The sequence below is a fragment of the Myotis myotis genome, unplaced genomic scaffold (genome assembly GCF_014108235.1).
Source record: "Myotis myotis isolate mMyoMyo1 unplaced genomic scaffold, mMyoMyo1.p scaffold_m19_p_5, whole genome shotgun sequence".
NCBI classification, from domain to species: Eukaryota; Metazoa; Chordata; class Mammalia; order Chiroptera; family Vespertilionidae; genus Myotis; species Myotis myotis.
Genome location: NW_023416357.1, coordinates 49204061 through 49225096, shown reverse-complemented (window position 1 = coordinate 49225096; position 21036 = coordinate 49204061). Strand labels below are relative to the sequence as shown.

The 21036-nt window shown below is 39.5% G+C and overlaps 1 pseudogene; it reads left to right on the top strand.

The window, feature by feature from the left end:
• The first annotated feature begins 4935 nt into the window (after window positions 1-4935).
• Window positions 4936-5033, top strand: LOC118657166 (annotated as a pseudogene).
• The last annotated feature ends 16003 nt before the right edge of the window (window positions 5034-21036 follow it).

Genomic DNA, 21036 nt, shown 5'->3' with positions numbered 1-21036 from the left:
TCATTGTTGTTTTGATTTGCATCTCTCGGATGATTAGTGACTTTGAGCATGTTTTCATATGTCTCTTGGCTTTCTGAATGTCCTCTTTTGAAAGGTGTCTATTTAGGTCCTTTGCCCATTTTTTGATTGGATTGTTTATCTTCCTTTTGTTAAGTTGTATGAGTTCCCTATAAATTTTGGAGATTAGGCCCTTATCAGATATGACATTGGCAAATATGTTTTCCCACACAGTGGGTTTTCTCGTTGTTTTGTTGATGGTTTCTTTTGCTGTGCAGAAGCTTTTTATTTTGATGTAGTCCCATTTGTTCATTTTCTCTTTCGTTTCAAGTGCCAAAGGAGCTGTATCAGTGAAGAAATTGCTTCGGCATATGTCTGAGATTTTGTTGCCTTTGGATTCTTCTAGAATTTTTATGGTTTCCTGTCGTACATTTAAGTCCTTTATCCATTTTGAGTTTATTTTTGTGTATCGTGTAAGTTGGTGGTCTAGTTTCATTTTCTTGCATATACCTGTCCAATTTTCCCAACACCATTTATTGAAGAGACTATCTTGGCTCCATTGTATGTTCTTGCCTCCTTTGTCAAATATTAATTGAGCATATTGGTTCAGGCCGATTTCTGGGCTCTCTATTCTATTCCATTGATCTATATGCCTATTCTTGTGCCAGTACCAGGCAGTTTTGAGAACAGTGGCTTTGTAATACAACTTGATATCTGGTATTGAGATCCCACCTACTTTGTTCTTTTTCAGGATTGCTGCAGCTATTCGGGGTCTTTTTTTATTCCAGATGAATCTTTGGAGAGTTCGTTCTAGATCTCTGAAGTATGCCGTTGGTATTTTAATGGGAAGTGCGTTGAATTTATAGATTGCTTTGGGTAGTATGGACATTTTAATGATGTTGATTCTACCAATCCATGAACACAGTATGTTCTTCCATCTGTTTATGTCTTCCTCTATATCTTTTTTCAACATCCTGTAGTTTTCTGAGTAGAGGTCTTTTACCCCTTTAGTTAAGTTTATTCCTAGGTAGCTTAATTTTTTTGGTGCGATGGTAAACGGGATTGTTTTTATAATCTCGCTTTCTGAAAGTTCACTATTGGTGTATAGAAATGCCTCAGATTTCTTGGGGTTAATTTTGTATCCTGCTACATTGCCAAATTCATGTATTAAGTCTAGTAGCTTTTTGATGGAGTCTCTAGGGTTTTGTATGTATAATATCATGTCGTCTGCAAATAAGGACAGTTTTACTTCCTCTTTTACAATTTGGATGCCTTTTATTTCTTCTTCTTGCCTAATTGCAATGGCTAACACTTCCAGTACTATGTTGAACAGGAGTGGTGAGAGGGGGCATCCCTGTCTTGTTCCTGTTCTTAGGGGAAATGGTGTTAGTTTTTGTCCATTGAGTATGATGTTGGCTGTGGGCCTGTCATATATGGCTTTTATTATGTTGAGGTATGATCCTTCTAGTCCCACCTTGCTGAGAGTTTTTATCAAAAATGGGTGTTGAATTTTGTCAAATGCTTTTTCTGCATCAATTGATATGACCATGTGGTTTTTTTCTTTCAATTTGTTTATGTGATGTATCACGTTTATTGATTTGCGGATATTGTACCATCCTTGCATCCCTGGGATAAATCCTACTTGGTCATGGTGTATGATCTTTCTGATGTACTGCTGGATCCAATTTGCTAAGATTTTGTTGAGGATTTTGGCATCTATGTTCATGAGGGATATTGGCCTGTAATTCTCTTTCATTGTGTTGTCTTTACCTGGTTTTGGTATTAGGGTGATGCTGGCTTCATAGAATGAGCTTGGAAGTGTTCCTTCCTCTTGAATTTTTTGTAGTAGTCTTAGGAGGATAGGTTTTAGTTCTTCCTTGAATGTTTGGTAAAACTCCCCTGTGAAGCCGTCTGGTCCTGGGCTTTTGTTTGATGGAAGCTTTTTGATGACTGCTTCAATTTCTTCCATAGTTATTGGCCTGTTGAGATTTTTAGATTCTTCCTGATTGAGTTTTGGAATGTTGTATTTTTCTAGGAATTTGTCCATTTCCTCCATGTTGTCTAGTTTGTTGGAGTAGAGCTGTCCATAGTATTTTTTAACAATCATTTGTATTTCTGTGGGGTCTGTTGTTATTTCGCCTCTGTCGTTTCTGATTTTGTTTATTTGGGTCCTCTCTCTCTGCTTCTTGGTGAGTCTGGCTAGAGGTTTGTCAATCTTGTTTTTCCCTTCAAAGAACCAGCTCTTGGTTTCATTGATTTTCTGTATTGTTTTTTTGGTCTCTATGTCATTTATTTCTGCTCTAATCTTTATTATCTCCTTCCTTCTGCTCACTCTGGGGTTTTCTTGTTGCTCTCTTAAAACCATTTTTTCATTTCAATAAATATCCTTCTACAACATTGCTTAAATGGCTGCTGTATTCCATTGTATGGATATACAGTGGGGCCTTGACTTACGAGTGTCCCCACTAACGAGTTTTTTGAGATACCAGCTGTCTCTCGGCCAATTTTTTGCATTGAGTTGATAGAGTAATTTGAGTTAATGAGCTCCTTAAGCAGCTCAGTCTTGGAACGAATTAAACTCGTAAGTCAAGGCCCCACTGTACTCTAATTTACTTAACCTGTCTACAATAATTAGAGATCTAGATTTCCAATTTTGTTGTCGTTAATAATGTCAGCACATTAATTTTTGTTCTTTGGTTTTTCTTATTTTTTAAGTAAAATAATAAGAATACCAAGTAACAGAAGAATAACGAAGGAAGAAGCATCTATTCTATTTTTATGAATAAATACCCTCTTTCAAATACAGAGTTATAGAGGTTATTAAGTGTCTTTTGTCAGTTCAGTGCAGCTTGATGGCATTGAATTAGTCATTAAATTAGTTCTGGTCTGCTAAAAGAAACTGTTATATATTTTTTTTAGATTCTGAGTTATGGTTCTAATATTAATCATAAAATTAGAAAAAAATCAGCACGTTTATTTTTGCAAAAGTGTTTATTGTCAGTGATAGTTGTAAAGTTTATACAAGAATCTTCTTTGGAAACCTATTAAACACAGAGCCATTGAGGTTGGGCTTTAAATAAAGGAAAATTGGTAAAAGTTATATATTCTTATGATTTCCTAATAACAAAGGGAATTAAATAAGAGCCATATTTACTGCCAGTTTTGTATCTTAGTATATGCTTTTAAATATGATATTGAAATGTTTAGTAAAAAGGAAGCATTTAGAAAATTTTGACAGGAAAAGGAATGGAGATTGCTAAACTATGACAGCTGTTAACGGTGTCTAAACACAATGATGTGGTGGACCTCTATTCAAATGTGGAATTAGGGGAAAATTTTAAAACCCACATAAATACATATTCCAAATTATAGTGACAACACCAGTGAACTGATTTAAACCATGAAATTTGTTAGTAAACCAGATTCTTTCTAAAGAGTTTATTTTATGTAAAACTATGTCCTGTGCTCTTTTTAATCCTAAAAAAACAAACCAACAAACAAACAAAAAAACTCCCCCAAGATACCTCACTTTACTACCCAATCTTTATGGACACTAAACTATATGAACTGAATGCACGCGTGCACACACACACACACACACACACACACACCAGAATATCTGCAAATTTATAAAACCTTTCTTTAGTACCTTGAAAAGTTCAACTGTAGTCAATTATCTTTATAAACTAGAGCATTATGTGTAGAGATGTTCTCATATTAGAGTTATGAAGCAGGTTAATAATTTTATATTAGATGCTATTGCTCTTCTAGGCAAGTATATTTCATGCCAATAACACAAAATCAAGAAACACATCCAAACCAAGAACACATTTTGCTACTGTCTTTTAAGAAAAGAGATATTATTTCTTTTCCCTGGAATTAATTTCTTGACTCACAGTTGTAGTAACTTCCATTTTTCTTTCCCAAAACCTAATATAAATTCCATACATGTTATGGATCAGAACATAAGCCTTTTGAAAAATCTATATAAACCAGCTGTTTACAAGTTTCCTTTCTTGTGTGTTTTATTGGTTAGATGCAAATGGGTTTTTACATAGACCCCAGAATACAAAGAGAATTCTCTATAGGTACATTCAGCACATTCAGGTGTGGTACAATATTATAAGAAAAGTACATATTGTTTTCAAGATCAGAATCTTTATAAAAGATGCACATTACGATAATCAGATAATAAATACCCAAATGAAGCTGTACATTATCACATCTTTGAACACTTTTTCCATTATACAGATCATAAAAATGCATCGTGGATTTGAGATTAATATGACCAATGGATAATGATGTCAGTGGCACTATAATATTGAAAATATGAAAAAAATATTCTTGTTGCATTTACTCTCAATTTGATGACACAATGCTAGCATCAATTTTAAAAATGCTATATTCTTTGTTCCCAGTATGCACCTTCACAAGCAGTTACTATTAAGACACTAAAACACCAGATCAGCATATATATGCATATATATCATGATATACATTAAATGCAGACTTACTGCTTTTGCAAAGGAGTTTTAAATTATGGTGGCAATTTCTTAGATTATATGCATGGTGACTTTCCTCCAGCTTGTTCCCAATCTTTATGTTCTCTAATCATATAAGTAGAATTACATGTGATACACTAAAATATTTGTGTTAAAACCTATAAAAGCTGAGGTTTGATGCAGGGGAAAGACACCACCCTAGGTGTCTTAAGCAGAAGGAACATAATTCAGGGTCTCTCCACATGATGTTTCTCCCACCTGGAATCCTTCCTCCATGCTCCAACCCATGGCACCTGCCATCATTTTTTGTTTCTAACTCTAGTCCTGGAGAACTTCCCTGAACCCCAAAGTTTGAGTAAAGTACGTGTTTTGTCAGAAATTTGTGTTTTCTATCATAAATACTTGTCACATTTTTTCCTATCATAGATGCTTGTCTGTGCTCGCTTCGGCAGCACATTTACTAAAATTGGAACGATACAGAGAAGATTAGCATAGATGCTTGTCACATTTTGTTGTAATTGTAAGTATATCCATCTTCCTCACTAGGCTTTAAGCTCTGTGAAGACTGGTACTGTATCTGCTGTGCTTGTCTTTGCAGCACAACTCCTAACATAATGGCTGGCCATTTTGTGCGTCTACCCTTGTTCATGCTGCTTCAACTACATCCCTTACATCTTCCATGGCACACATTTTCTCAACCCTCCTAACTCAGCTCAGGTGGTGCACTAAACATTTTTCTTTAACTCCTAGATAGAATGTATTCCTTTCTTCTTTAAGATCCCTCCCTTTCTTGGGGATTATTTGTTTGTAAGTAATAGAAACTCACTTCAATTATTTTCAATGAAAGTTAAAGCTTTATTACAAGGATATAAGCAGCTATGCTCAAATATAGACATAGCACTGACTAAATTCTTGAAATATTTCCATTTGAAATATTTCCATAATAGTTGCCAGAGTCCCAGCCAACAGAGCCACTCCTCTGGGATTCTGCCATGTAAACAGGAACTAAAGATTTCATGCCTGGTGTACCGGGCAGTCTCAGGTACCCAGCTCCAACTCCATGGGTAGTGGTTACCAAGAACTGGAGCACATAAAAGACTCCACCCAGGGCTGCATGGCATCTTCCTCTCTCTGTGCATCTGCTTATAATTTTTGTTCTTTTCACACTGACTTTTCAGTATCTCTGAGCACATGAGGGCAAGTGTGGTGTCTAAGTTAGTTCAGGCTACTATAACAAAATACCGCAGACGGAGTGACTTATAAACAACAGAAGTTTATTTCCCACAGTTCTGGAGGTTGGGAAGTCTAAGATCAAGACACCACTATGGTCACGTTCTAATGAAGGCTCTCTCCGTGGTTCATAATCTGCCCTTGCTGTTTCCTCGCATAATGGAAGGGGCAAGAGAGCTCTGTGGAGTCTCTTTTCCAAGAGCACTAATCCCACTCATGAGGGTTCCACCCTCATTGCCTAATCACCCTTCCAAGGCCTCACCTTCTAATACTATCATCTTTAGGGGTTAGGATTTCAACATATGAATTTGAGTGGGGGGCACACAAACATTCAGACCATAACACATTTCTATTCCAATTTTGTATTGCTTCCAGAAGACACTGGCTAATGCCTGTAATTGCTCACTTAATTCCTTGGGGGGAAAGTCTGCTTTAGAATGGGTGTCAATCTGGCCCAATAACCAGTGGTCACAGGGCAGGGTCTCATATTACAGAAATCACTGCATTTGTCCAACTGCCTAAAGTGGAACGTTCTCAGGGAAGGGACATGGACTAAGCACTCACACCAAAATGTGTTTTCTATATGCCACTGAACCCTACCCAGGCAACTGTCATACAGCCCGAAGCATCTGTTTGCACTTATTTTAATACTAGAGGCCCGGTGCACAAAAATTTGTGCACTAGGGGTGGGGGGGCGTCCCTCAGCCCGGCCTGTGTCCTCTCGCAGTCTGGGACCCCTCTGGAGATAACGACCTGTTGGCTTAGGCCTGCTCCCGGGTGGCAAAGGGCAGGCCTAATCCCTAGGTGCAGCCCCTGGTCGGGCTCAGAGCAGGGCCGATTGGGGAGTTGGGGCACCGCCCCCTGTCATGCACAGAGCAGGGCGGATTGGGAGGTTGCGATGCCACCCTCAGTCACGCTCAGGGTAGGGCCGATTGGGGGATTGGGGCGCCGCCCCCTGTCACACTCAAGGCAGGGTCGATGGAGAGGTTGCGGCGCCACCCCCTGTCACGCACAGAGCAGGGCCAATCAGGGGGTTGGGGAGCTCCCCCCTGTCATGCACAGAGCAGGGTCAATCAGGGTGTTGGGGCGCTGCCCCCTGTCACACACAGAGCAGGGCCGATCAGGAGGTTGGGGAGCTCCCCCCTGTCATGCACAGAACAGGGCAGATCAGGGGGTTGGGGCGCCATCCTCTATCACCCACAGAGCAGGGCCGATCAGGGGGTTGGGGCGCCGCCACTGTCACACTCAGGGCAGGGCTGATGGGGAGGTTATGGCTCTACCCCGTCACACACAGAGCAGGGCCCGTGGGGTAGGGGGGTTGGAGCGCCGCACCCTGTCACACACAAAGCAGGGCCAATAGGGAGGTTGTGGCCCCGCCCCCTGTCACACACAGAGCCATAGGGCGATCAGGGGGTTTGGGCGCTGCCCCCTGTCATGCTGATCCCGGTGCCAGGAGACCTCGTGGCTCCGCTGATCCCGGTGCTGGGAGGCATATTACCCTTTTACTATATAGAATAGAGGCCTGGTGCATGGGTGGGGGCTGGCTGGTTTGCCCTGAAGGGTGTCCCGGATCAGGGTGGGGGTCCCCACTGGGGTGCCTGGCCAGCCTGGGTGAGGGGATGATGGCTGTTTGCAGCTGGTCACACACCCTTCAGGGTGGGGGTCCCCACTGGGGTGCCTGGCCAATCTGGGTGAGGGACTGAGGGCTGTTTCAGGCTGGGACTGAAGCTCCCAACTGCTCCTTTTTTTCTTTTTTTTCTTTTTTATTCTGGGCCAGCTTTAGCTCTGAGGCTCCAGCTCTTAGGCCTCCGCTCCTGAAAGCAGGTATCTGGTTTGTTTAGGTTCTACAATCGAAACTCTGTATCAACTCCGGGTCTGAGATCCAGGCTAGCTGAAAGCTGGTTTCTGGGGTTTTGTTTAGCTTCTATTTTTGTAACTATGTTTCAAACTGCCAGCTCAGAGGCCTACAGCGGCAGGCAGGGAACGTTGGAGTCCTCCATCACTGAAGCAAGCAAGCCTCATGTTAGTCTCAAGCTGCCTGGCTGCCGGCCGCCATCTTGGCTGACAGCTAATTTGCATATTTCCCTGATTAGCCAATGGGAAGGGTAGCGGTCGTATGCCAATTACCATGTTTCTCTTTTATTAGATAGGATAGCTTTCTAATGGACTGTAAGTGGTTTGAGGGCAGAGGCTATAATTCATATTTTTTTGAATCCTCATCTGTGGATATTTTTTCATTGATTTTTAGAGAGAGTGGAAGAGAAAGGGAAAGACAGAGAGAAATATCAATGTGAGAAAAACACATCGATTGGTTGCCTCCTGCACACGCCCCAACCAGGGCAGAGGCTGCCACTGAGGTACATGCCCTTGACTGGAATTGAACCCAGGACCCTTCAGTCCACAGGCCAATACTCTATCCACGGAGCCAAACCAGCTAGGGCTGATTCATATTTTTATATCCCCAGTGCCTCGGACAGCACCTAGTATAAATGGGTGTTCAGTAAATGTTCATTTAATGTATGAATAAAACGGTAGAGGGGGAAAGAAACTAAACTAATCATCTCAACGAATTATTTCTTACATGTGTTCCAAGAAGCACTAATCCTATAAAACACTTTATATTAGGATTTGGCAAACTTTTCTGTAATAGCTAGATTGTAAATATTTTAGGCAATGCTAGCTCAATTATAACATATTTTCCTTTGTGTTATTTTTTACACAACCCTTTTAAAACATCAAAAACATTCTTAGTTGGGGAACTGTATAAAAACAGGCAATAGATTGAATCTGGCCCACCGGCTATCGTTTTCTGACTCTTATTTTATGTGATCAAATAAGTCTGCTGTGGTAGACAGAACAATGGCCCCTGAAGATGTCCATGTCCTAACCCGAGAACCTGTGTATATGTTACCTTATATGGCAGAAGGGACTTTGCAGATGTGATTACATGTATGAGACTTGGATGGAGATGCCGGGGTCCAGCCCCAGCAGGTCCAGGGGTTCCCCATAGGTGAGGACGGAGTCAGCGAAGAAGGAACGACACGGAGACAGCATTCAGCTGATCAGCAGCCCAGCCAGGATCTCCAGCCAGGATCTCCAGCCAAGTTCTGGTCTGGATCTCCAGAGAGGTTCTGGTCCGGAGCCCCAGCCAGGTTCTGTAGCCATGTTCCCTCGCTAGGTTCTCCAGCCAGGTTCTGTCCAGGTTATCCAGCCAGGTTCAGTCACCAGGTTCTAGTCAGGTTCTCTTGCCAATTTCTGTAGTCAGGTTCAGTCCAGGATCTTTTGCCATGTTCTCTCCAGCGAAGTTCTTCTGTCTGTAGGTTCTGTGTAGGTTCTGTCTTCTTAGTTCTGTGTTCTAAGCTCTGTATTCTAAGTTCTGTCTCTTGCTGTCTTGTTGCATCTGTATTTATACCAGTTGATTCAATCCTATCAATCTCTATTACAAAGGTTAGGGCGTTTCTTATCTTCATTCCAGGGAGTAAAGATTATGTAGCTTAAGCACGATTGTTCGTAGTTAAAGTGATTAATTACCCGCCTGGCACTTAGTTAAGAGGTTTTATTCCCTCCCTAACTTCAGGGGAAAATCCCTACCTGGGGAAACAACCTTTCTCAGAGAGGAGACCTTGGTTAAAACACATAGTGCCAAGAAGGTGAGCAAACATATTAAGAACAATATGCCATATATGCCAGGTCCCTTGAAACAGCAAGGATGGACCGGCTCCCGGCATGGAGAGATCTATCCAGATGCACTTAATATAAGCCCAATATAAGCTCAGTGAGGCAGAAGATTAGTGTCACACACAGAGAAAGAGAGATTTGAAGATGGAGAGAGATTCTACTAGCCAAAGAATGCAACTTCCAGAAGCTCAAAAAAGCAATAGTCTCATAGAAAAAAAAAAAAAAAAAGATTCTTCCCCAGAGCCTCCAGAAGCATTGCAGGCATGCCAACCCATTTTGGACCTCTGACCTCCCGAACTATAAAATAATACATGTGTATTTTTTAAGCCGCTAAAATATGTGGTGATTTTTTACAGCAACAATACAAAACTAACACATTTGGGAAAATAGGAAGAATATATATATCAGGCTCTAAGAAATCCTGGTGAGTAAAACTGTTTATATTTGCTTAACTGAGATCTTTCCAAGCTAGTGAACACTTTTTTAGGACTGTCCAGCATTAATTCTCTGTACCCTAGTTACTCTTATGGAAATCCCTTCTCCCTTATCTCACTTCGTATGGTTTGAAAGGGTCTGATATAAACTTGTGGTTTAATAAATTCACCCCCAGCCACAGTGACTGCTCAAGGATGGGCACATGATCCACTGCCAAGAATCTTTCTAGTATTTATTGGGGAAGAGGCCCTTTCTTTTTACATGTCATTAAGACAAGAGGAAGGAGGTTGGAACTGCTGGGACCACTTCACTCATGAAGGAATCCCATAAGGAAGCACAAACAAGTGGCGTATTAACTTTCTGTTGTCATTATAACAGATCACCAGAAATTTAGTGGCTTAAAACAACACGAATTTGTCCTACAGTTCTCAGTTCTGGAAGTCAGAAGTGTGGTACAGGTCACTGGACTAAAATCCAACCGTCAGCAGGGCTGTGTCTTTCCGGAAGCTCTAGAAATTCATTTTCTGTTCATTGGTATTGTTGTTAGAATTCAGTTCCTTTGGTTGCAGGAACAAGGTCCTCATTTGCATTTTGTTTGTTCAGTAGAGGGTTGTTCACAACTTCCAGAGACCCACCACCACAATCCTTGGCTTGTGGCCCTCTTTTTCCGTATTCAAAGCTAACAACAGCAGGGTAAGCCCTTTTCATATCACCTTTCTCCTCTTCTCCTTTTAAAGACTGTATGATTAGATTGGGCCCAGGTTAATCCCCTGCATCTCACACCTTAATCACATCTGCAAAGTCTCTTTTGTCTTGTAACTTATTCACAGTTTACAGTGATTTGGGGGACCATTATTCTGCCTAATGACATTATTCAAAACGAGGGGAGTCAGCCATGGCCAAGGCAAGCTCTCCCCCTGGACTTCTAAGCTATGAGAGGATAAATCCTGTTTTTCTATTAAGCCAGCTTGAGTCAGGTATTTTGTCACTTGCAACTTAGAAGGCTCCAACTAATACATAATTCTGCTTTTTTATTTATATCCCAAAGAGCTGCTGTTCCAAAGCATACTCTTTGGGAAATGTTGACTTTTTTTCCTTCCAACTCTCTAATTTTGTAGAGGAACCCAAGACCCAAAGAAGAAAAATAATTTTCCAAAAGTTACAAAACTGTTCATTCCAGAATCAGCCGTGAGTCTCCAAATTCCAGACTCTCACTACAATTGCCTATATGAAAACTTTCACCTTCATTGTAGATGTCTAAAATCCCCTGCAATAGCCAACTGCCACACTTCCTTTTATGAAGACACACCACTCCCTACTTGTGCCCCAACAGGCTGCTATGGGGATCTTTTGTAATTGCAACTACTGATTTTCTGTCTAGCTAGAGGGCATCAATTGACTACTTACCTGTTAGACTGATTATTTACTCTCTACTCATTCATTCATTCATTCTTTCTTTCTTTAACAAAATTACTTAATGGTACTAATAAGCCAAATTATCATCTCATATTTATTAAATATTCATTAAATCTCTACACGTTTCTATGTTTATTTCTTCTTAAAGAAATGTTAGGAATCTTTAATTGCAATATTGTCATCTTCCTGTAGACAAGTTTTCGTTACTGTTTTAGTTCTTGACAACCTGGGCCAAGGTGACCTTGTTCAGTTCCCAGTGGGGAATGGTATCTGTTTTCCTGTCAAGCATGTAAGAATGTACAATGGGAAAGGATTTCTAATTTCTGAGACTGAGAACAGCTTAGTCTCAAAGCCACTCACAACTTGCTTAAGAGGTGCCTGTGATGTTTGATTCTGTTCTCAGCTATCAGCAATGACTTAAAGAAGTGAATTAATACATTAGCATTAAATAACTTTAGGAATTCTCAAATATCTTCTCATGGTTAACAAGAGATGTGATACAGATCAAACTTCTTAGGTTTAAATTCTTATCCTATCATGTACTAACTCTATGATCCTAAGTAGGTTATTCACCTTCTCAATTCCTCGGTTATCTATCTGTAAGTAAGGGTAATAATGCTTTACGTCTAGGGTTGTTGTGTGGATTAAATAAGATATTATAGCCCAGCTGGCATGGCTCAGTGGTTGAGCGTCGACCTATGAACCAGGAGGTTGTGGTTCAATTCCTGGTCAGGGCACATGCCCAGGTTGCGGGCTAGATCCCCAGTGTGGTGCATGCAGGAGGCAGCCGATCCATGATTCTCTCTCATCATTGATGTTTCTATCTCTCTCTCCCTCTCCCTTCCTCTCTGAAATCATTAAAAAAATACATATAAAAAATTGAAAAATAAGATATTATAGAACATTTGGACTAAGCATCTAATTTGTAGCAACATGCAATAAAGGTTAGCTATTTATTATTATTATTATTATTATTATTATTATTTAAAAAGTAAGTTCTGTGTCTATTGTAAACCAAGGAAAGAGATAAACTGTAAGAAGAAGAAAGGGAGCAGTATTAGGAAGAAAAGTAGACATATTTATGACACCAGGAAGAGAACAAAATGAAAAAGCTTAAGACCCAAATTCTTTTTTCCTCTAATCAAGCCACAAGAAGCTGTAGCATGTCGTTCCATTAAGCCCTTTGGATTTTCCTTCACAAGGGTGTTAGATTCTGTGGCTGGAAATACTAAATTGAGGAATTCTCTCATTATTTCTATGGATAAATACATTCCAGATTACAAACAAATCAAACTAGAAAAGAACGTTTGAAATGAGACTCCTTAGGACAGCTAATAGAGGACATTCTGGTTGGAGAGAAGCAAGGAATGTAGGTGCCATTTAGATGATTATGGTCTTGTCGCCATCATACTATGTTTTCTGCAGCTTTTTGTAAAAAGAGAAATCAATATGAATTTTAAATATTAATTTAATTTCAAACAGGGATGGAAGTAATGTTTTCACTAAAATTTTGTAAAATGAAATACTTCATTATGTTTGCCTTTTTTCATGGAATAATAAAAACCTTAAACTTTTATTCAAATGAGAATTCTTAAAGTATATAATGGATTTCTCATTAAAATAAAAATAAATATTTCCAATTTTAAGGACATGAGAAAAGGAGGAAAATTAAGGCGATTATCAACCATTGCCCAAATGAAATGAAGCCATGTTGAAATTTTAAATAAAGGCTTCCTATTTTCCATAGACATAAGACACTCCATAGGACCTGATAATATTACCAGGATACAACTAGATCACCTGTTATTTTACAGTCTCTGTTGAGCAAATCTAGACAGTCCACAGGCTGTTAGTTCAGGTTACTTTAGATTTAACAACAAATAACACTTGCAAATTTCAAGATGCTAAAGAAAGTGTGTGTGATATAATAAACTGCTGATTACAAGACAGGAAAAATAGAAGGTGTATTCTGATTAATAACTATTTCCAATCTTTGGATTTAATTTTTATCATGAAATGCTGGCATTTTATAATTTTTTACCTGAAGTTTGTGTGATTCCAAAGTAATGATCAAGACCCAAAAAGATAGAATCAGCTGAGTATGTAAAAGAAAGCAAACCAAAGGGTAACAAAATATAAAACTACGGGGCTTGGGGGGAGGGGGCGGCAGCGGGGAGGGATTGAGAAAAAAAAAAAGTGTTTGGAGAGAAAGATCTCATGGGCACGGACCACAGTGTGGTGACTTCTGGGGGAAGTGGAGGAGGTTATGGGCGGGGCTGGGATAAATGGTGATGGATGTAAACTTGACTTGGGATGGTGTTCAGATGATGTGTTGTAGATTGTGAACCTGAAACCTGTGCAATTTTGCTAACCAGTATCACCCCAATAAATTCAATAAAAAGGAAGAAAATTAAAAATAAATAAATAGATAAATAAGTAAATATACAGTCAGTCCATGTGAAAGGCACTTCAGGAGCAAGATAATTAAATTTTGAGATTTCACTCCAGAATTTATACACAGTTACAGTGAAGAACAGAATTGGGATTTGCATGCAAAGTGTTCTCAGTTTTTCTCTCAATGCAGTATTTAGCTAACTGCTGGCCAGGGGATCCTCTCTCCCCCTCCACACACACAGACACACACAAAGCAGCACTTGGAAACAGGACACGGTTGCCAGCATCCCATAAACACGACGGCAGATTTCCCAAGAATTGTGCTTAGGGTTAAAGGAAACCAAGGGTGGAGAATATCTTAAAAAGAAAATCCGCAAAGAGATCTCTGACCCTAACCTCATCCAGGAGATGAGAAGAGAAACAAGGACCTAGTTATACAGGCAACATTAAAACAAACACATGTACAACATTGATAAGCATTTTTCTTAAAGGGAGGAAATAACAGGAAGGGCTGAAAGTCTCCACACAGTCCAATCTGTTTGATGAAAACATATTTCCTTCTTTCTTCTGGTCTCTTCTATACGACAGTATACAAAGTGCTCATTTATATTTTCTTTGTTTTTATCCCAAAGCTAGAAGATCAAAGAGTTAATAAAACCTCCTTGCTATAGGAGGTCATTACAAAACTAAATGCAGCAATTCAAAGTGGAAAATAGAATGGATGCCAAGGAGGTGCTTAACGAAGTAGCATTCTAGATGTATTCTTTGAAGAACATTTGCAGTCTCTTTGATGGCTTTAGGGCACACAGAGCAAAATGTGTCCTGCGTGGGGCAGAGTTGACTGATGGCTGGGCTCTCTGAAGCCACAGCCAGGACACTTGGAATCACAAGTATATTTGATAAAGAATTACTTAATATGGTGGAAATATTCATGAGTATTTTAGATAGCAAAGTAGTATTAAAAACTTTCATCCCCCCCTCACCCCTTAGATCTAATTAAATGTCCAAACATAAGACAACAGTCTACTCATTTGAAAAATAATTTGAAGCACCATTTTCCCAAAAACTGAGAAAGTTGGAAGGCAAGGTAAGGGATTAGCTTGATGTTCCCATTAGCTACTGAGATCCTTCTTTTTTTCCCTTCTTTTTTTTTGGTCTTTCTTTAGTGCTGACATCCTGAAAATGGGAGTAAATGAGAATATAGAGAGTAGCCTGGGAAATTGTTGATATTGCCATATTGATTTATTCAAAAGAGATAGGCTGGCGTAGTGGTCTTACATCTCAATGTGACACATCAGAATTCGCTATTCACTGTAGCCCTGAATCTCAGCATTAGGACCCATTAGGTTTCTTCCTGGAAAAGAAGCAGCAGAACAGTCTAGAACTTCTGAAGTGACCATCCTGCTGGTGGAGCCATGGAGAGGTGGCAACGCAGAGGTCAAGGATAGAGGTTATTTAGAGCCTCTGACTGAGGTTTAAGCAAACAATTCTTTTCCCTATTTGAAAGCTTGGGAGATACAGATTGTTTTCACTTTGAGGTAAAAGTTCTTTCCTAGGGTAATTCAGGGGATGGCTTAAAAAACTGACACAGCTAGGTGTTCTGAGAATGATTCCACTAAGAGGAGGATTATAATTAACATAAGAATGTAAAGATATCTGAGATTAACTTTAAGCAGTTAAACTTTTTAATTATTTGGGGCAAATAATTGGCCTGTTTCACCATAAAATGAAACTGTTTTTGAAGTACCATTGAATGTTGTGTTGATGTCAATAGTCTTTTTTTTTTTTCCTTTTTGCATCAGTGGTGCATGCCACCTTCCTGCAAGGCACCCAGTTTGCAGATCTGGCCGGAGGGAAAATTACTAGGCAACAAAATGAAAAGGAGACACAAGTCAGCTCAGCTCTCTGAACCCTCGGAAAGGCAACTTCCCTCTCGCTCATGAAAGGGGACGATTGTGCTCAGTACCACTTATCCGGTGCCAACAATTTGGTAAGCCCTCTATTCAGCACTACACCAGGGCTACAGCAAGGTGACCCAGAGTTAGGGGCCGAGGTCAGGGAAAGGTCACTGCCTGAAAAATGGAACCAGTCAAAAGGAAAGAATCCTAGGAATGGATGAGATTAGTTACCCACAACAGTAGCCCAACCCAAGAAATGACACAGAAAAGCATTTTTTTTTTATGGAATCCAAAGTTCTAACTCTTTTTTAAAATCCTGCTGGCCCTTGCAAGTAGGGGCTAGGATGCTCTGAAGGGTGGTCCTAGGAATCAGCATTTGTTACTTAAATTCCTCTAAACTTGTGCCACTCCTTTATCTCTGCTTTTCAGATTCTTCAATTCCCTCCTCTCTTTCTTTTCCCTTCTTTCAACCATCACCCCAACCTCAAAACTAAGGACCAGACACTAAGTATGAAGACACCATCGCCCTGTTGTTTGAAACCCTCTGAACGAGGGTCAGCCTTCCCTTCCCCAACATCTTCCTGGTGCTTCCCTGTGAAGGCAGAGTGTCAGATAGGTGCCTCCATGATAACCTTTGTTGGTCATGCTATGCCATGAGTACTCACTTAAAATAAGCCCTGCCCGGCCTGTGTGGCTCAGTGGTTGAGCATCAACCTATGAACCAGGAGGTCACGGTTCGATTCCCAGTCAGGGCACATGCCTGGGTTGCAGGCTCAGTCCTCAGTGGGGGGCATGCAGGAGGCAGCTGATCAATGATTCTCTCATCATTGATGTTACTATCTCTCTCTCCCTGTGCCCTCCTCTCTGAAATTAATAAAAGTATATTTTTTAAAAAATAAGCCCTTTCAAGGTTAAAGGAACCTTAATATTTACAATATTAATTTGCCCTTTCATAGCTTTTCTTATCTCATTTGAGTGCTTATAGGGTGCTTGTTATGAGGAAAGGCTACAGAATGAAGGAACATGGGCTCAGGGCTACTTATTTTCAGCTTTCAAATGAACAAACAGAAAAAGCAACAGTGACATTTCTCCCCCTGGATAGCAAAATAAAACATTTCAAAAATAAATCCACAAATAAAACTGTATCATTTTAAAGATGTGAAAAGATTAAGTGCACTTTGGAAAGGATTTTTATTTTAAATAGGTTGCTAGATCCTGATATGCACAACTAAAATGGTTACTATTCATCTGGTTTCTTTTTCTAGAAACCCCAATATCATAAAATTAGAAAGTATTCGATTACTTCTCTTCAATGTGCAGAAGGATGGAGAGAGAGATTTCAAGTTCTTTTTGTTTTATATTTGTTGTCAAAAATTCATATAAGAAAGTCCATTTTATACAAAATAATTTCACAAAATTACTTTTAAGAGAGTCAATTTCCATATATCAATTTTAGTAGGTCATATAATATGTTTTAATAAGAGCTCCTTAGTTTTATTAGTGCATTATAAATTATTTATCTTAAAAAATACATTAAAAACAGAATTAGAATGTTTTTGGTTTATGTAGCTCACAGAATTAAGTTAAAATAGTATAATATATGTTATACAGAGAGAAATGTAAATGTTGCCTAAAAGAACATTTTTGAGTCAGTTTCCCATTAAACACTGAATAGAAAAGTTGACTTATCTTAAAATAAAGCAAGTCACTACATCACTCTGCTATAAGCAAACATTTTGTTTGTAAATAAGGATGAACTGACAGTGTTTGAAAGTGTAGTTCATCAAAATCACAAGAAACCAAATATTATGAACGTGTAAAATTTCATGTTTATTTAATATCCATTACATACAGTTTATTGAAACCAGACTTTGTAAAGACAAATAGCATTTCTGATGAACATAAACAATATCATATAGTTGAAATTTATTTTGTATTTTCACATGAATAAAGATGTCATTATGCAAGAGTGTCAACAATAAAGATTTGTGTAAATTGGCATGACATCTCTCAGTGCTTCCGGGTAGCACCAGCCTCGTCGGTTTGAGGGGAGAGATTATTAGCAGCTTTGCATCAAGGAACTCAGGGATCAGCACATCTGACTCAGCTGTCATGGAACCTTCCCCCAATATCTGAGTTGGGGTCCAGTGTGTTCTCTGTGATGCGCACCTTCTCAGCACTCATCCAGAGCTCAGGCTGTGTATTCCTAGGACAAAACAAACAAACAAGCAAAAGCAAAAGGCAACATGTAAAAAGGCTCACTGTAGTCAAGGAGAAGTACTAGTATGAGTGTTATACTTTATAATAGCAATGATTATTATTTTTAAAGTTGTTCATATTTATTACAGTTTACTATGTGCCAGGCACTATGTTAAGCACTTAACACTCATCAGTATAAAATGGTCACAAGAGTACTTTAAAATATGCTCTGTAGTTATATCTCTATATATAAAAGGCTAATATGCTAAGTGTCTAACCACCCAACCGGTCGCTATGATGCGCACTGACCACCAGGGGGCAGACACTCAATGCAGGAGCTGCCGAGCTGCAGTGACATGGCAGCGGTGGTTCTTGGGTGATGCACCCCAAAACCAGAGAGGAAGGAGCCCAATTCCTCGCAGGGCTGCATAATTCCACCTTTGGCCGTGGGTTATGTTGTTTCTGGGGCACTGTCAGCCCCAAATCTGGTTTGCTGCACACTTGTGTTTGCATTCCACACACTGTATGACAGCAATTTTGCAGAATGCCCTCTCGCACTCCCGTACCCCTCAGGGAATGTCAAAGAGCTGGTTTTGGCCTGATCCCCCCAAGCCAGGCCGAGGTACCCCACCTACCAGAGGGACCCCACTCACTCCGCAGACATCTCCAGGGTGTGTCTGGCCTGTCTCGCCCAGTCCCGCCCTGCCCACCACCTTCTAATTAATTTCCTTTCAATGTGCACGAATCCGTGCACCAGGCCACTAGTTTTTATTATAAACAGGGACGCTAAGCTTGACAGAGGTCAAGAAACTTGAATGCAGTTTCACGGTAAGGAGTAGATGCAGAATGCCCTCTATCATCAAACACAGCCCAGGGAAGACCAGTAGCTTCCTGTGCCTGACACTGTGGATGAGCTGACAGTGTCCACAAAGCCATTTATTGCCCTTTTCTACCTTGTTTTTCTTTATCATGGAGATTGAGAAACTAAATTTTTGACATTCTAAAAAGGTCTCTTTCTATCTCACTGGTAATATTTTTCTTACAACTTTTTATATTCCAAACCATAACACAGTTCTCCTTGCTCCTAGGAGTGGCCATATAATAGATTCTGACCAACGAGATGTGAGGTGAAGCTGCTAGTGGGGCTTCACTGCCTGTTCTTTGAAGAGACAGACTCAGTTATACAGTAGATCTCTGGTTAAGAGGATAGATCTCTGGTTAAGAGGATCGACCTCATGTTAAGGGTTCTAGCCACAAACACACAAAGAAGGAGACAGATTTCTGATCTCTTCACACCTCTACCCTTTTTTATTCTGGATTAGTCATCTTCAGATTTGTTGACACATCGGGAAAAATATCCTTTCTGCTAAACCCTGTAATCCGGTACTCATGGCTGACTGTTCCTATTACCTAAGACAACTTTACAGGCATACCTCGTTTTATTGCTCTTCACTTTATTGCACTTCATAAATATTGCTATTTTTACACATTAAAGGTTTATGGCAACCCTGTGTTGAGCAAAGTCTATTGGCACCATTTTTTCCAACAGGCTCAGATGATGGTTAGCATTTTTTAGCAAAAAATATTTTTATTAAGGTACATACATTGATTTTAGACAAGTTTTTGGACACTTAGTAGACTACAGTATAGCATAAACAAAACTTTTATGTGCACTGAAAACCCAAAAAAATTCCCATGACTCACTTTATTGTGATATTTGCTTTATCATCGTTACCCGGAACCAAACCCACATTGTCTCTGAGGCATGCTTGTATAAAGTTTTGTGACTTACTGGGAAGGGGAGCATTAAATACTAATATTTTTTAAATAAAAGGATAAATGACTGAGTAGTATATTTCAATGGTGGTATAGTCTGTACCATATTTATATGATTAAAAAATGTTGGATGATTTTCCTTTCATTGAATACTAAACACTAGCACATACGAAATAGCTATTGGTTCTTCTTGCTGTAAGTGTGCAGGTGAAAACATGAGATGAGCCCTCTGGGCTATGTGCACAGGAAGAATGGGTGTAACCCTCACCAGAGCATTTCAAAATCCAGAATTGAATTCATTGTTGGTCCCAACAAATAAGGGAAGAAGAAAATCCAGGAGATAAAATGAGAAATTTTTAGAGAAGGTGAGACACTCAGATTAAGAAATTTTCTATTGAACTGAACAAAACCCACTTTCTAACCCCACTCCTGTTAATAATTGAAATTCCATCTTCAACATTCAAAGGGTATGTGATCTTAGAAAAGGTTCTTGCCCTCTTTGAGATTACCAGTTGTTTCAACCATAAAGTCAACATTTTCAACCCACCTCATAGGCTAGTTGTAAGATTAACTAAAACAACGAATGTGAATTGCCTGGTACTGTGCCTGAATACGATTAACAGATTTTAATTCCTCCTGCCCCCTCACTCTGTTACCCACCACCCATCCCCTTTGATAGAGTGATGACTTCAAAGACTTCTGTCTAATCTCTGAAAGCCTTTTTGCTTTTCTTGCTCCATAGCCCAGTCAGCATACAAAGACAAGTTTGTGTTTAGACACATATTAGTGAAAGAAATACCTTCTGCTAGGATGTAAGCTTCCTAAAGGCAGTAACCATGTTTTAGCAATGTTCACATTCCTCAGGAACTTGAGTTTCTAAAGAATTTCTAGTTAGGATATCTGAACAAAATAGAATTTTGAGCCCACCGTATTACCATTTAATCATTTATCAACCCAAATGACTCATCCTTTTCAAGGTACAATCTTATCAGCATTTACTGTCCATCAAGCACAATACTTGAGGGCCTATAAAGTAATTGTGAACAAAGGCAAACCCATGTGTAGATGATAATATGAAGGCATAAAAAAACAAAAGTATCCTGTAGTATAATGGTTGTTTACTGTGAACTATTCACTAGGCTAGGTACCTCCAACATTATCACTAATCCTCTCCACAACCCTGAAAAAATGGATTTCAGTCCATATTACAGAAAGGAAAACCAAGGGTTAGAGCCTTGACTGTCTCTAATTCAGAGTGCCTAACCAGAGTTTGACTTCAGATCTCTCATATTCCAATGTTTGAGCTCTTTGCACTCCATGTACTGCATCCCAGAAGATGTGAAGATTATGAACTTCTAGAATAAAAGGAAAAAAACAAACAAGGAAATCATACATCTAGTTGATATAAAACGAGGTTTGGGGACTTTATTTAGATCTATAACATCAAAATTATTTATTGCTAATAGAAAACAATAATCATGTCCAATATTACTATCTCAATATACAAAGTT